Consider the following 16,450-nt stretch of genomic DNA (forward strand, 5'->3'; position numbering starts at 1 on the left):
ATAATATTCCTTCCAATTTTAAATTGGGGTTATAGTCATTGTCATGTTAAGGTTTTTGTAGTTATGTGTATTACACATTGTGGTTGTTGTAGCATGAAATGTATACAATTTAACAAAATAATTATATTATTTTTATATTATTATATGAATTCATAATAACCTACAATACATTTTATTATGACAAGATAACCCAAATAAAAAACAATTAGTTAAAAATTGTAAAAACATATTAAATTAGTTGTTGATAATATATTAACAAATTTAGCATTAATAGTTAATTAGTTTTTCTCAATTATGGTAGTTTGAATTAATGATTGAGTACCTTTATGAAAAACTATAAAAATATTAAGCATTTTTCTTTATTAAATTACAATTATCCACTACTAAATGTTTTGTTATCTAATTACATTTTGTTAACACATGTTAATATAAATGAAAATATATCTTTGATTTTAAGAAATCACGCTTGGGCTTCACTTAGTTTCATATGGATTTTTTAGTAGTTTTTATAAGTGTATTACATGAGCATACTAGAATGATCTCCTCCTTTCAGATGTGGTGTCTCTTTTAAACTCTACTATGTGGACTCCTTCAATGCAGCGGTGGTGGGACTCATGCAAAGGGAATCCGAGAGTTAAGTCAGGACTTTCCCTAATATAGGAAATGAAAGTAATAAATGAGAACAAATAGTTTTTTATCTCGAGAATTTCACCTTTTATATACATATATTGATGGGCTTGAATTTCGTGGGCCTTACCTTTGTGGCTAATGATAGTACTAATATGTTATGGGAATTTCTATTTCTACTTCCTATATTTCTATTACACTCCCTTTTAATTTGTATTTTACAAAAATAGCCTGGATCCATGATGTGCCCCTCTGACATCAATGTGATACAAAGAAGATAAAAATATAAAGCAAACCCCCATATAGGCTCCATTCCAATAGATATGTCACAATAGTCATATAAAAAAAACCTTCAATCTCTATCTTTACCTACTACCTATCGTGACATATAGTCAACCTCGGAGCAAAGGTCGTCATCATCATAAATACATTTATCCTCATCATAAAAAGACTCAATAACCCAACCCAAAACATAATCATTTTACCCAAAAAAAGTGACACACTTAAGAAAGGAAGAACCAAATAATTAAACATCTAAATAGCTAACCATTGCTTAAAACCCGTTGTGGCGTTGTTTGATTCAATTAGTTCTCTCTGGACGAGAGATGGTAGTTGTTGTTGTAACTTTCCAATTTTCGTAAACTAGATTAAAAAGAATTGTTATTTATAAATAAATAGAATTTAAAAAATAATGATGAGATTTTATAAATAAATAAATAAGGAGATATAATTATTAATTAAAATAATGATTTGAGAGAAAATAAAAAAGGTATTTTATTTATTTGTTTGATAGAGAATAAAATAAAGTTTATTTTTATAAAATAATAAATAAATAGAGTAAATAATAGGTCGAAAATGCCCCTAGCTATAAATAGCAACATGATAGGTCAGTTTTCAGACTGACTCCTCAGCCTCCTCTGTCTCACAATTTCGTTTTTTCTCTCTTCTCCCAAAATCCTCTCTTTTTCCTGTAGGCCACCTAACATGTCTCAGAAAAATGACGATCTCGAACTCATTCACCGTTCGATCGTCATGAAATTTGAGCACCACGTTCGCAACCAAATTTCGAGAATTTTAATCGTTGGAAATTTCGATATTTTGTCTGAGTTAAGAGAAATGCCCCTCACATTGTAACATTTTTCTTTCCCGAAGAAACCCAGAGCTGTCTCGGAAAAACTACGATCTCGGTTTCGTTAACCGTTGGATTTTCATGAAATTTGGATATGTTGTTCGAAATTCAGTTTAGCACGATTTCACCGTTGGGATTTTTGAGATAATATTTGTGAATGGAGAAAAATAAATCGCATGATGACAATACAAGTGGAGGCTTCAATCCCTTCTTTGTTTCTTTGACGTTTGGGAACTCTATCAGAACAGTTAGAGGAAAAAAATTGGAGGAATCTCAGGGAACCGCTAGAGATACTACTATCGATGGCTGAAGACACGTGAGCCCGCTTAGAGGTAAGGGATGAATTATTCACAATTGGGAATTAGTGAGAACATGTGTAGGGATCCTTAGAGATATCAATTGGAATGAGTTTTGGGGTGTTTTTGCAATTTTCATTTTATCCTTATAATTATTACAGTGAATTATATATGTTTGACAGACCAATTGTTGTGAAATTGATATGCTATTGTGTTGAGCGTGAACCCTATAAATCGAGTATTTTTTTCTAATTAATATGAATTGATGAAATAAAGTAAGGAGAAATTTAGAGAGATATTGATTTTGTATTTTCTCTTTTTCTTGCTGTTTAGGTTTTTATATATAATTTAAAAAATTAATATCATAATTGAAATTGACCAAAGTGTTCATATAATTATTTAGAATTTGTGCATTGAAAGCTTACTTTGTAACTTGTAATTCAATATGATGTATGCTAGTTTATATATATATAGAGGTAGTTATTTATATTAACAATTTATGTAAATAATATTGTAGAGTGTTATAGTATGATTCCAAAAATTATTAAGTGTTGGAGTTTGAGAATATTATGGTTAAATTTGATGAACATGTGTATGTTGTACCTTATGAATATCATTGGAAATGTTATGAGATGGTTGATGTGATGTTATGAGATGTTAAAGTGTGGACATGATATTCGATTGTGAATAAGTGGATGTGTTAACACTTGATGTTACATTAATTATATCGTGAGCTATGAATTATACAATAACCCGACCAGTGTTTATGCGCAGTGTTAAAGAGAAAGTATAGGTTCCTAGTTAGGAACCAATGTTAAATTGTAGCGTAATTGTGTTAAACATGTTTGCAACATGAGTGTGAGGTCATGGTATTGTATAATTCATGAGCAGTGCTTATAAATGAAATATGTGATGAATTATGGAATGATATGTTCCCTTGAGATTATAATATTGTTATTGAGATTGAGTAAAAATGTAAAGTAGAACAGGTGTTGAATTGTGAAATACGTGAAAACATGTGATGGTGGATTGTGACATTATGAGATGTGAAATTATGAATGATTTTTGGTTGTGAATAAGTGTGTGATTAACTCTTGATGTGACATTATTTGTGTTGTAAGCTGTGAATTGTACAATAACCCGACCAGTGTTATCTTGAGAAAAGTGTAAATGCGCAGTGTTAAAGAGAAAGTGTAGGTTTCCTATTTAGGAATCAGTGTTAAAGAGAAAGTGTAGGTTCCTATTTAGGAACCAGTGTTAAATTGTAGCGCAATATGTTGTACGTGCTTAAGACACGAGTGTGAGGTCGTGGGTATTGTATAATTCACTAGTAGTGTCTGTGTGCTAAAATGATTTTAGGGGTTGGACCTGAATTAGAAGGGAGAGGCCTTGACGGACTCTTCGGAGTGTAGGCCTTGGGGGTCACCGGGTTTGAGTGCTCCTTTAAGCTTATGTTGATCCCATATGCTTGGAGCATTCTCGCAAAACATCGTGACCCTGACTGGTCTCCTTATGATCTTACTTATTGAGAGTGACCTGGCAAATCCATTGTGTGGTGTGTCTTGTTATGTACTCCTAAGCGCCCCAGGGTGGTTTTTCACTGACATGGTACCACATTGCATGTAGGCTTGAGTCTTAGCATAATTGTCTCATGCGCTTACTAATTGTTTATCATGAAATTGAGGTGTTATTATGTCTTGATCAGAACGTGTGATTCTTGTATAATGTGATTGATGATTGAAAAGTGTGATTGATGGATGAAAAGTGAATTTTGAATGACAAAGTGATGAAATAATGTGAGATATGCTAAGTAAATTGTATTTGACTACTATATGTTGTTTTGTTTCTCTCTAGTAGTTAGGAATGTGATAACTCACTCCCGGTTTGCTGTTTGTGTTTGGATCCTGTGATGATCTTGAACCTTGTGTTCGGGGGAGCAGATGGCTAGGTGAAGTGCTTAAAGGAACCTTGTGCTGAAGGACGTCGGGACACAATGCTCTGATAAGATGTGACAGTGGGGCATAAGTTTTATATTAATTGCATAATGTTAGTCTATTTTATTTTATCTAACTTATTTAACAAAATATTTTTGTAAATTTTGACGGCCTTGTTTCGAGCCGAATATATTTTTAATAAGTTTTAATTGATAATAGTGAAGTGAATGTGAACCTTTTACCCGTGTGAATTTGGTTACCGATATTTTTTATATATTTTATTTATTTATATGTCGGGGTAGAGGGTGCTACAGTTGTTGTTGTTGTTGTGAATCCCTCTTTGTGCTATTGAAAAGGATTGGTGATGTTGTGATTAAATGTGCATTTGCCAATTGGCACCACTTAATGTAGATTGCGAAGTAACAAAAGGATGTGACCATGTGAGAGTGTATAATTCTGGTGGTGAAGAAAAAACATTGATAAATAAAAAGGGACGGTATTTTGTAGGGTATTGCTGGGAGAAAAATTGAAAGGGAAATGTATTAGTAATACGGGGAAGTGGAAACAACAATTCCCTATGTTATTAATTGTTAATAGAATATTAATGATTGTTTTGCTACTTTTTAAGCATCATTCTCATAATATCATGGCGGAAAAGGTGCTTGATCTTGGCCAAAGGGGTAATAAAAACATATTATATTCTTTCTCAAATTTTTTACCTGCAAAATACACCTCAACGACTCTTGGATGTTTTTCTATGAGCCTTGATCTCCCATCGGTAACATGTTAAAATGCCAAATTATTACCTATTACCAACTAAATGGATTAGTTTAAAGAAATTATTTTTGATGACATTTGAAAATCAATTACATTCAATTACATCAAACTTGCATAGAGGTACAATAGAAGAGCTCCGATAAATAGTGATGTAATCCTCCCTAGGATGGAACCAGTCACCAGAGCCATGAACAAGAGGCTCCAAGAGGATTGCACTAGAGCTGTTGAAGAAAGCCCTAGGGTTCTCATGAACCTCATTGTAGATTTATGAGCACATGGGCCAAGGTTGAGTCCACTTATCTTTGTACATATTAGATTAGGATGTCATTATTTTTTAGCCTTGTATTTAGGGCTCCATAATGTAGGTAGGGTACCTTAGAAATGTAGGATTTTTTAGCCCTTGTATTTTAGGGCACCTAGACTAATTTTTGTATTAGGGGTAGTTTTGTAATTTTACATGCATAAAGTGAATATTTGATGTGTGTGTTGGAAAATAAATTCAATTGAATTGGGATAAGCCCAATCCAATTAAATTTTAGAGGGGGAGGTGAGCATTTGCTTGCTACACCCCATTGCCACTCATATAGTCACACTTTGTGCATGTCCTTCGTGCTTTACATGTCTCATGACACCTAAGCACACTTGGTGGAGAATCTTGGACTTGATCTTGGATTAGTGAGTTGAACCATAGCTAAAATTTACTAATCATAATTAGTGAAATTTTGGCTCCACAAATTCAATTTCAAATTCAAGTGAAATTTGAATAGAGAAATTCAAATTTTCCTCCAATTTTGTGTGACACTTAGGCTATAAATAGAGGTCATGTGTGTGCATTTTTTCAACTTTGATCATTTGAGAATTACACTTCAAAGTTCAGACCTCATTTGAGGCACAAAATTTTGTACTCCTTCTCTTCCTCTCCCTCCACTCATCTTCTCCTACCTTCAAGCTCTTATCCATGGCTTCCTATGGTGGTGAAATTCTTTTTGACTCATCTTTTCCTTGAAGTGGCGTCTCCAATCATCTTTCTTCCTTCTCCATTCTACCACTATTCATCTTCAAGAAGCAAAAGACTTCATTGATGAAAAAGATCCAAGGCCTACAAGCTCCACATGGAGCTATGTCATGTGGTATCAGAGCATCTTCATCTAGGTGATCTTCTTTTTGTTGGATCAAGTGGCCTCGGAATAATTAAGAAGGGGGGGTTGAATTAATTATTAACGAACCTTTACTATTTAAAAAATCTAATCCTTCTTAGGCTTTTACTAGGTTGTTAAGAAAGTAAAGAACAAAAATATAAACTTAACCAAAAGTAAAAGCGGTAATTAAAGTGCACAGTGGAAATTAAAAGAGTAGGGAAGAAAAAGATAAACACACAAGAGTTTTATACTGGTTCAGCAACAACCCGTGCCTACATCCAGTCCCCAAGCGACATACGATCCTTGAGATTTCTTTTCAACCTTGTAAATTCCTTTACAAGCAAAGATCCACAAGGGATGTATCCTCCCCTTTTCTCTTTGAACAACCTAGTGGATGTACCCTCCACTAGAACTGATCCACAAGAGATGTACCCTCTCTTGTTCTCAGTTACAACAACTCAAGTAGATGTATCATCTACTTGTACCACAAAGGATGTATCCTCCAATGTGTTAAGACAAATTTCTTAGGCGGTTAGTCCTTTGAAACTTTGTGAATGGGGAAACAAAAGAATTCTCAGGCGGTTAGTCCTTTGAAGTCTTTTGTTTATGGGAAAGAAAAGAATCAAAAGAATTCTCAGACTATGTCGTTTTGAATTCTTTGACAAGGGAGAAGGGAGACACAAAAGAATTTAGGCAGTTAGTCCTTTGTTCTTTTGGAAAAGGGAGAAGAGAGACACAAAAAGAATTCAGGCGGTTAGTCCTTGGCAAATTCTTTTTGGCAAAGTGAGAAGAGAAAGAAAAATGAATAGCACACTTTTGTTTTCAAGGTTTGGAAAACCAGAAAACTTAAGAAAGCTTTTGACAAAGGAAGAAGAAGAAGATGAATAAGTAGCAAAGGTTTCTCAAAAGTGGTTCTAAAGAATTTTTAAAAAGTTATTAAAAATGCAAGTCAAGCTGTTGCTTTTATAGACTCTTCATGTCTGGTCAATGAAAACCATTAAAAAAACCTGAAAACCATTGGAAGAGTTATAACCTTTAAAAAAACTTGAAAACCATTGGAAGAGTTACATCTTTTGATTTTTGTTAAAAACTTGTCACTGGTAATCGATTATCAAATCATTGTAATCGATTATACAAAGCATTTTTGTGAAAGGATGTGACTCTTCACAATTGAACTTGAATTTCAACGTTCAAACACACTGGTAATCGATTACCAATATATTGTAATCGATTACACCATTTTGAAATTAATTGGAACGTTGTAAATTCAGTTGAAAGTTCTTGAAAACAAATTTTGCTACTGGTAATCGATTACCAGAGAGTAAAAACTTTTTGGTAAAAGATTTTGTGAAAACTTCATGTGCTACTCAATGTTTTGAAAAACATTTTAATACTTATCTTGATTGAGTCTTTTCTTGATTCTTGAATCTTGATCTTGATTATTCTTGATTCTTGAAACTTGAAACTTGATTCTTGAATCTTGAAATAAATTTCTCTTGATTCTTGAATTTGTTCTTGACTCAATCTTGAACTCATTCTCTTGGGCTTTTTGTCATCATCTTTGTTATCATCAAAACTCCTTGAATCAATCTTGATTCATCATCATGAAGCTTGCTTCTACCCTTTTGCTTCCTCTATCTTTTTGTTCCGTCAATTCATTTTAATTCCTTGTTCTTCATTTTATTCTCCATGTATATCCTCCATTATCTTGTGGTTTGGTGTTGTTAAAAGTAGATTCAAAAAATAAACTAATTAAATCTTAGATCTACACTTGTTATTGCATTTCAATGGTTGAAATTTTATAGATCTACTCTTGAATCATATTTTTGTGTTGATTTTAGGTTCTATCATTTTTCAGTCATAATCTTCTTGTGCTGAACCTTTAGATCTATGTTTTATTTCAAAATATTGATTAGAAAAAAAAACACAAAAATATAAGTGTAAATCACTTAATCCATGTTGTCTTAGAGTCATGTTTAGTCATAATAATTATCACATTATGTTTGAAGTTTGTGTTGAATTTTGATTTTGTTGATTGAATTCTAGATATATTTGTTCATGTATTCTTATAATTATTAGCATATCTTTTGAATTTTGAGTCTAATTCATGCATGTTATTTAGTTCATAACATATTCTAAATCAATTTCTAGAAGTAGTCTTATTGAACTTTTTTTTTGTTTTCTAAGTTTCCTACATGATGCCTATGAAGAAGTTGAGTTGTGGCTGGATATGTGAATCAAAATAAGTCTTAAGCTCTATTGAATTGGGTTACTCAAGACATTTGAGCATAGGCAAACACAAATTGTAATTATCCAAACCTTAAGCAACATAAACACTACTCTTGATTTCTAGGTTGAAATCGCTGGTGCTGGCAGCTTGAACATACGTACTTGTAAAAATTACTGGGAATTGGTCACTAGGAATTTTGAGCTGAAATTTTTACTGAATTTTCAAGGCATCTGGAAACAAATTAAAAAAGAAGAACCAAGTGATTTGGATAAAAGTAAAAAATACGAAAAATCACACAAATTGGCAGGAAAATCAGTGTTCAGAAAAAAAAAGTGAAAAAGAAGTGTGCTTGTTGTTTTGGCTCGAAATTTGTTATATAATTTGTGCCTATTTTATACCAATCATAGTTCTGGAATTTTAATTTAAAATTAGTCTGGAAACAAGTTCCAAAACTAGAGGTTTTTTGAGTCTTATTTTTTTAGTTTTTTTTACTCTACTCTAGAGTCATTCTAGGTTTCTCTTTGAGTCCTAGCTTGCTTTTATGTTCTTGCCATTGCTTTAATTGTTGAATAATTCTTGCAAATTTGTCTTGATATAACTCTATTAGTTTAACTTTCAATTATTTTTTTTTTGTCTTTGGTTAATGCTTGTCTCTTTGCTTCCTTGTTTGTGAGTTGTCATATAGGGAATTGCAAAGGAGGATTGGTACCATCCCTTTAAGAATTTGAGTCAAGAAGCAAGGGGCCAAACACCTTAAGAGATATTGGACTAAGAAGCACTCCAAATTGAGTGAATCACCAAAGAGAGAACAACCACCAAAATTGAGGACTTTTTTGTAATTTTGTAATTGACAATTTACTTACCTTCATTGCTTTCAAATTTTGTAACAAAAAGGTCTTTCATTGGAAGTAAGTTGGGAGCCTCCAATAGGTCACCCTACTTCCATTTGTGTGTAATAATTTTAGGCAATTTTTCCTTAGGCTAGTGAGTGTTTTGTTGGAAACCTTAAATGAGGTCATCCAAACACTCTTAGGAACCGCCTACTTTACATTTCTTTCACTTTAATTTGTTGCTTACTTTCATAGCTTATTTTCTTTACTAGTCACACCAAGCTTATCTTGTTATTTCGTAATACTTTCTTCTTGCTTATCATGTTTATCTTGAGTTCTTTTGGAACCCTAGCTTTTACCTTTTTATTCAAACCCCCAAAAAGAAAGAACCACAACTTAGGAACCAACATGAGTCATCATTCATCCAGTGTTAATGGCGAGGGTACTAGTCATAAGGACCCTTTATCTAGAATCTTAGATGAGTTGAGTTCCCTCAAGTTATGGAAAGAAAAACTAGAAAGAAAAGAAAAAGGAAAAGAGAGGGTAAAAATAAATCAAGATGAGAGGGAACAAATAAGGGAAGAAGAAAGAAGAAAAATACTAAAAGAGTTAAAAAAAGAAAAATATGTCTCCTATAGTAGTCATAACTCTTGCAAGAGCCTAAGTGAAGAACTTCGTGACTATTATGAAGGAAGACATAGATCACATCTTAGACCTCACTCCCATAGGAGAGAAAATGAAAGAGAGCCTCAAGAAGCTAACATTAACCTCCCATACTTTCACGGAAAGGACAATGTAGAGGCTTACTTAGATTGGAAAATAAAGGTAGAGCAAAAACTTAAAAGAAAGTTTACTTTAAAATCTTATGGCTCTCACTCTTATCCAAAGAAAGACCAAGGTCTAGGCATCTTAGGGGCAACACCTTCTAAGCCCAAAGATGATAAGGGGAAGACAATAGAAAAACAACCTCCTAAGGCTAGTATGCAAGAAAAGATTAGCTCTATAAAGTGTTTTAAATGTCTTGGAAGAGAATGCCCCACTAAGAAAACCATGATTATGAGGGGCCAAGACATTTATAGTAGTCAAGCTAAGGCTACTACTTCACCTTCCTCTAATGAAAGTGAAGAAGCAAAAGGGAAAGAATCTAGTAAAGAAATCTACCCTCAAGTAGAAGGACAACCATTAATGGTTAAAGAGGAGTGTAAGGAGGTAAGTGTCTCTTCCAAGAGGTTAGCTACGAAGGAAAGCCATTTTACAATAAAGACAAACATTAAAGAAATTTTCCCTCTTAGATAACCTCCACACTTTCTCCTTTGTAAAAAGACACTTGTTAGCATTGCCACACTTCTTGAGCTTGAGTTTATTCCTCAAGTAAAAAAGTTGTTGGATGAGGGTTTAGTTCGCAAGAGCTTAAATCCTTGTGCTTTGTTGGTGTCCAAAATATGTATTATTAGGCACCAAATCCCTAAAATAGGTGGTATAATAAATGTTGAGTGGTGCAACCCTCTTTTGTAAAATCACTCATGCACCCAACATCTTCATGATTTGTGTACATAGGGACTCATTAGGTAGGTTTGTTCTTATTTTTAGTTTCAATACAAACTTAGGTATTCATATGGGACACCTTAGGTTTGTCGTACTTTTTGGTAGGAATAATCAACATGAAAATACAGAAAAATGTATGTTTTATTGCATTACTTTTCACAATTTTTTAAATAGTGATCAAGGGGTTCCCACGAACCCTAAGAGAATCAAGGTCATTCCTAAGTAGCCCACTCCACCAAGTATAAGGAAAATTTGGGGCTTCCACGACTTAACAAACTTTTACAAAAGGTTTGTCCCATATTTTTCTATACTTGTAGCACCACTCATTGAGTTGGTGAGGAACCATGTTCCCTCATAGAAAGATGCCCAGGAAATGGGTTTTCAGACCTTACCTTACTCCAACATACCAAACACCACTTATATGTTTTTATTCTTTTTACAGGTGTTGAGGGAAGAAGCCCAGAGTTTCAAGAACCTCTGGATTTGAGATCAAATCCTTTTCAAGGGGGAGGGCATGATGCAATCCTACCCCCGAGGGCATTGGATAAAAGACTCCAAGAAGATTGGACCAGAGATGCAAGAGAAGGCCCTAGGATTCTCATGAGCCTTAGGGTAGATTTTGGGCACATGGGCTAAGTATGAGCCAACTTATCTTTGTACATATTAGATTAATGTTTCATTATTTTCGGGCCTTGTATTTAGGGCTCCATAATGTAGGTAGGGTATCCTAGAAATGTAGGATTTTTCAGCCCTTGTATTTTAGGACACCTAGACTAGTTTTTTTGTATTATGAGTAGTTTTATAATTTCACATGCATTAAGTGAATATTTGATGTGTGTGTTGGGAAATAAATTTAATTGAATTGGGAGAAACCCAATCCAATTAAATTTTAGAGGGGGAGGTGAGCACTTGCTTGCTACACCCCATTGTCACATCATATAGTCACACTTTGTGTATGCCTTTCATGCTTTACATGTCTCATGACACCTAAACACACTTAGTGGAGAATCTTGAATTAGTGGGTTGAACCATAGCTAAAATTCACTAATCATAATTAGTGAAATTTTGGTTCTACAAATTCAATTTCAAATTCAAGTGAAATTTGAATAAAGAAATTCAAATTTCCCTCCAATTTTGTATGACACTTAGGCTATAAATAGATGTCATGTGTGTGCATTTTTTCAACTTTGATTATTTGAGAATTACACTTCAAAGTTTAGACCTCATTTGAGGCACAAAATTTCATGTTCCTTCTCTCCCTCTTTCTCCACTCATCTTCTCCTACCTTCAAGCTCTTATCCATGGTTTCCTATGATAGTGAGTTTCTTCTTGACTCATCTTCTCCTTGAAGTGGCATCTCCAATCATCTTTCTTCCTTCTTCATTCTGCTGCCATTAAAATTCAAGAAACAAAGGACTCCATTGATGAAAAAGATCCAAGGCCTACAAGCTCTACATGGAGCTACATCAGTCCCCACACTATCATGTCACTAATAAGAAACTCATACAGAATTTACTCCAATACAGGAAACTACAAAAAACTTCAAAAAATCTACACATTTATATTTTTTATTATAACTTAATTATTATTCCAATAAAATAATTAATTCATTTTTTTTTAGTTTTTATGTACACAAATAATAAATATGAATGATTAAAAAAATATTAAATATCAATTAAAAATAAAAGAAAAATTATGAGTACAAATATTCTATGCAAAACTATCACACTAACCCAAATTTATAGTGAATAGTGTCTCTGATGGTAAAAAATAATTGTATGCACAACAATAACATTCTTCAATGGTAATATTCTTCTTCAACCTTTTAATTCTTCACATCTCCACTTCTCCACTTTCCGATACATCAATTTCCAATTTGTTTTTCAACCTTCTCGATACACGATTCTAGACCTTTCCCCACCTTCACTTCCCCACCTGCTTTGTGACCTCTTCTTTCTCCTTCTCTCAAATCTCAATCTTTGTCCTCTTTTTCCCTTCCTCACACCCCGCTTTCTTTTCTTTTCTCTGCCGGACCTCCCCAACTTTCAGTTCCCTCATTATCTTTCTCTTCTTTTCTTCATCGTGCCACACCCCTATGTCTTTTCTTTTCTTCATGTGCCACCACTGTCTTGGTCTTGGTTTGTATTTTAGATTTTTGTATTTTTTATATTTGTGAGATGGTTGTGTTTTTTGGTTTGTATTATGAGATGAGATGTGTTGATTGTTCTTCTTTCCATTATTTTTTCTCTTTTTTTATATAGGTGATTGATGCTGGATAATAATATTTTATCATTAAGCAAATTTCTTATATAAGTTCTTTTTTTAAGAAATTCATTCTGCCATGGAGACACTCTTCACTAGATAGTTTCTTCATGAAACCGTATCTTCAAGTGAATGAACTTGATAAGTGATAAGAATTCTGCCCTCGAGATACTGTAAAATGACAAACTTCGTGGCATTGCAACTTTACCATTTTAAAATTTAGACAACATAAATTTGAAAAATTTTCAGTCACTCCTACATTCTACAAAACCAATTGCATCAACATTGTATTTCTAAAGTTGCTCATTGATAGATTCGATCACTCAACCTATAGAAAGCATCTTCTCTATAGTCAGTTTAGTACGCCCTTAAAAATGAGGGTGAAAGATTCCAGATGGGGTTTCTAAAAGTTTCCAGCTTTCACACCATAAATGCAGAAGTTCCCAACATCATCATACCAAAACACCTCAAGAATCCAATTAAACAGTGCAAGGAATCGTAAGTCCCTATGGAAGGGAATAAAGAGGGTAGTTATCAAAGGACGCATCAAGAACTAACAGTATCCTATTCCCAAAACTGCGTTTTGTGCAGTCCATACACACCCAAAAGGCAAAAACAGTTAGTGGGTAAACTTTATGTGACATCCACAAATTGGCACATGGAATCAATTAAAATTTGCATTCATATAATGGTGCAGACACTCGTTAAGAAATGGATACATAAGACTTTTTTTATTAAAAATGCGGTAAAAACATGTCAAAGATCTAACACGGGATATTTAAATAAAATGTTCTTAGATAAACTAAAAATTTGTATACTTTCAATTAATTAAAAACCATCTTATGACTTACATATAACCTTTTTTTACGGTATTATAAAGGTGAATGATTTTATTAATTTATGATTTGATGATGGTGTAAAGTGTAGTCTAATTATATTTATTACAAGAATATTTAATTCAAACATAAAAAATGTTACTTCTTATTTAATTTTTTCAAGTTTTTTTTTGTCATCAAATTATTGTCGAAAAATCTAATTAATTATTTTTATTAGCTAAAAATAGAGATTTTATATCAAGATAATCTAATTCGAGATGGGTCCAATTCCACTGATTCAACTACATGCTAATAGTATTTTTATAGTATACATGAATTGACTTCCGGCAATCCTCCTCTCTGCTTCTCTAACACATTCCAAAACCACAGGTTTTCCGTCGTCATCGCGATACGCACCCTTTTCTAAGTAATAAAAAACAATTTAAGTTACACGGTGAGTGATCCACTATAAATAAAATAAATTTCACTATCACAAAACACTGTTCCCATGCCGTGTAAATATATTTTCAAAATTTACATTCAAGATCACTTTCCATTGCTGACAAAATACACGAATCAGAACTCTTAACACGAAAAATAAACATAACAAATCCAATAAAATAAACTGCTATTTGCTGTGACGAATATAACAGTGCTGCTTTCTGCTTAGTTGATCTGATCGGATTCGATAGTTTCACTTTCTCAACAGATTCAATTTCGCTTCAATTTCTTACAACAACAAATAATGCGCGAAAATTCAACGAAAACGCAGAGAGAAGTGAGAAACTCACCACTCCGACGTTGACTTTGTTTGGACTCTGATCGGCTAGGGCTCGATGCTCCGGAATCATGACGACATGAGCCTTTCTCCGGAAATGGATCTTCGGCGGAGGAATCGGCCGGCGAGCGAGTTGCGAATCGCCATGACTCAGTGACGCGGAAACATGGGAGAAGACAGAGTAAGAACAGAGAAGAGAAGAAGAAGGTTGGTTGAGAAAACGGTATGTGTCTTGTCTTCAGTTAATATATATTGAATGCCAGTGGGTCCCACCTATAGTTACTAGTGTACTTTTTTGGCTTTTTTATAGTTTAGTTCTTGTATTTTTATATATTTGTAATTTGACCGTGGTTGAGGCCAATCGTTTTCGATGTGATTTTATTTGCTGAAATTCACTGAAGCGACTCAATCAAGAGTTCCGGCAAATGATTACGTAATTGCGTTATTATAACATAGGATTATATTTACGTCAACATAGTACACCCTACACAGTTCACTCGCATTATTTTATAGTTATATCATTTTCATTATTTGATTATAATTATAACAAAGAGTTTACTAGGCATACATTATTATTAGTGTAAAAGTTACACAGTAAATTACTCCCTCCGTTTTCAAAATAATGGTGTTTTTAGTTTTTTTTTCTTTTCTAAAATAACGGTCATTTTAGTTTTTCTAAATTATTTTTTTTACAATACTCTTAAACATAATTAAAAAGATCAATTAATACTTGTATTAAAAAGAGACATTTTCATAATAAAAATAAGTTGTTAGATGATAAATGTCTTGTTATTGGTGATTAATGGGATAATGTATGACAAAAATAATTAAAAAGTTAAGAATATTTTAATCTAAATTTATATCAATTCACAATCTTAAAAGATCATTGTTTTGGAATAAAAGGAGTATCAACTAATTATAAACTTTTAAAATAATCATTATTATAAAAATTGATGATAATTTATGATGATGAAAAAGTATTGCATTATTTGCACATGAATTGTATATTGTATGATAATTAATCTCATCTTATTTCGTGTGTACTTAAATTCTTATTCCGTCACATGAATTGAACGTGAGATAAAGTGTTTTGTGAAAATGTTAAATTAGATATGTATAGCGTTTGGTTTATGGGTGGCTTGCGGATTCTGTTTTATAAAAGGGTATTTTTTGGGTTTGACATAATGAGTTTGTATTGGTTTAAATTGGAACTTTTTTATTACGTATTGGGGAGGAGCTGTGTTAAACAGAGAACAATGTTGGGGAGGAGCTATGTTAAATGGGGAAACTATTATCATGTGGCATGATCATTAGATAATTTTGTCTCTTTAGTATTTGATTTTGGATTTAATTTTTGGTTCATATCATAAAAAAATATATTGGGAGAGATCAATCCCTTCAATAGATTTTAGTACCTTGGAAATTAGTTGTTAACTTTTAGTGGAGGAATATTTTGGTTCACATTAAAAAAAAAAAAGGATGAAAGTAGTGTAGGATGTTACTTGACATAAGAGAACAAAAATAGGATAAAGTCACAAGACAAGATCAGCTAAGTCAACATTGATTGATGATTGTGTTCGAAATTGTAATTGATTGGTGTGGATTAAGAATGATGCTAAGGAAGCTAGCAAGTTGTGGGAAATGGGAAGACAAATATATGCAGTTACTTAAACAAAACTATCATTCTAACAAAAATTAATATTTGTTGATAAAAAAAACTTTTGAAAGGGATGAGGAAATTATCATGGAGAAATTAAAAAAAATAGAAGAGAATGATCAAGAGGGAGTGAGAGGAAGGTATTATTGAAGGTGATTTATGAAGATGCTATCATTTAATTTAGAGAAATTATACTTGTACAACAAAATATATAACTAAGAGAGAGAAAGGGAAGATAAATTTGAATTTCAAATACAATAAATAATAGAGTAAAAAGGAGAAAGATAAACACAAATATAATGTTGTATATATTGTTATACAAATTATTGTAAGTGTATCACTTCTCTTTAATTTAAGGGAGATAGGGGCAAAGTGAAGGAAAAGTTTGTAAGAAAAATTGTCCAATGAGAAGAAATTCAAGCCATGTGCAT

The 16,450-nt window shown here is 32.7% G+C and overlaps 1 long non-coding RNA gene across 1 annotated transcript; it reads right to left on the bottom strand.

The window, feature by feature from the left end:
• Positions 1–13,848: 13,848 nt before the first annotated feature.
• Positions 13,849–14,568, bottom strand: LOC114378074. Its single transcript, XR_003659250.1, has 2 exons — positions 14,376–14,568; positions 13,849–14,002 (listed from the first exon to the last, which is right to left on the bottom strand). It is a non-coding gene; the product is annotated as an uncharacterized LOC114378074 (long non-coding RNA).
• Between the last annotated feature and the right edge of the window lie 1,882 nt (positions 14,569–16,450).

Source organism: Glycine soja, chromosome 12, assembly GCF_004193775.1.
Source record: "Glycine soja cultivar W05 chromosome 12, ASM419377v2, whole genome shotgun sequence".
Lineage (NCBI taxonomy): Eukaryota > Viridiplantae > Streptophyta > Magnoliopsida > Fabales > Fabaceae > Glycine > Glycine soja.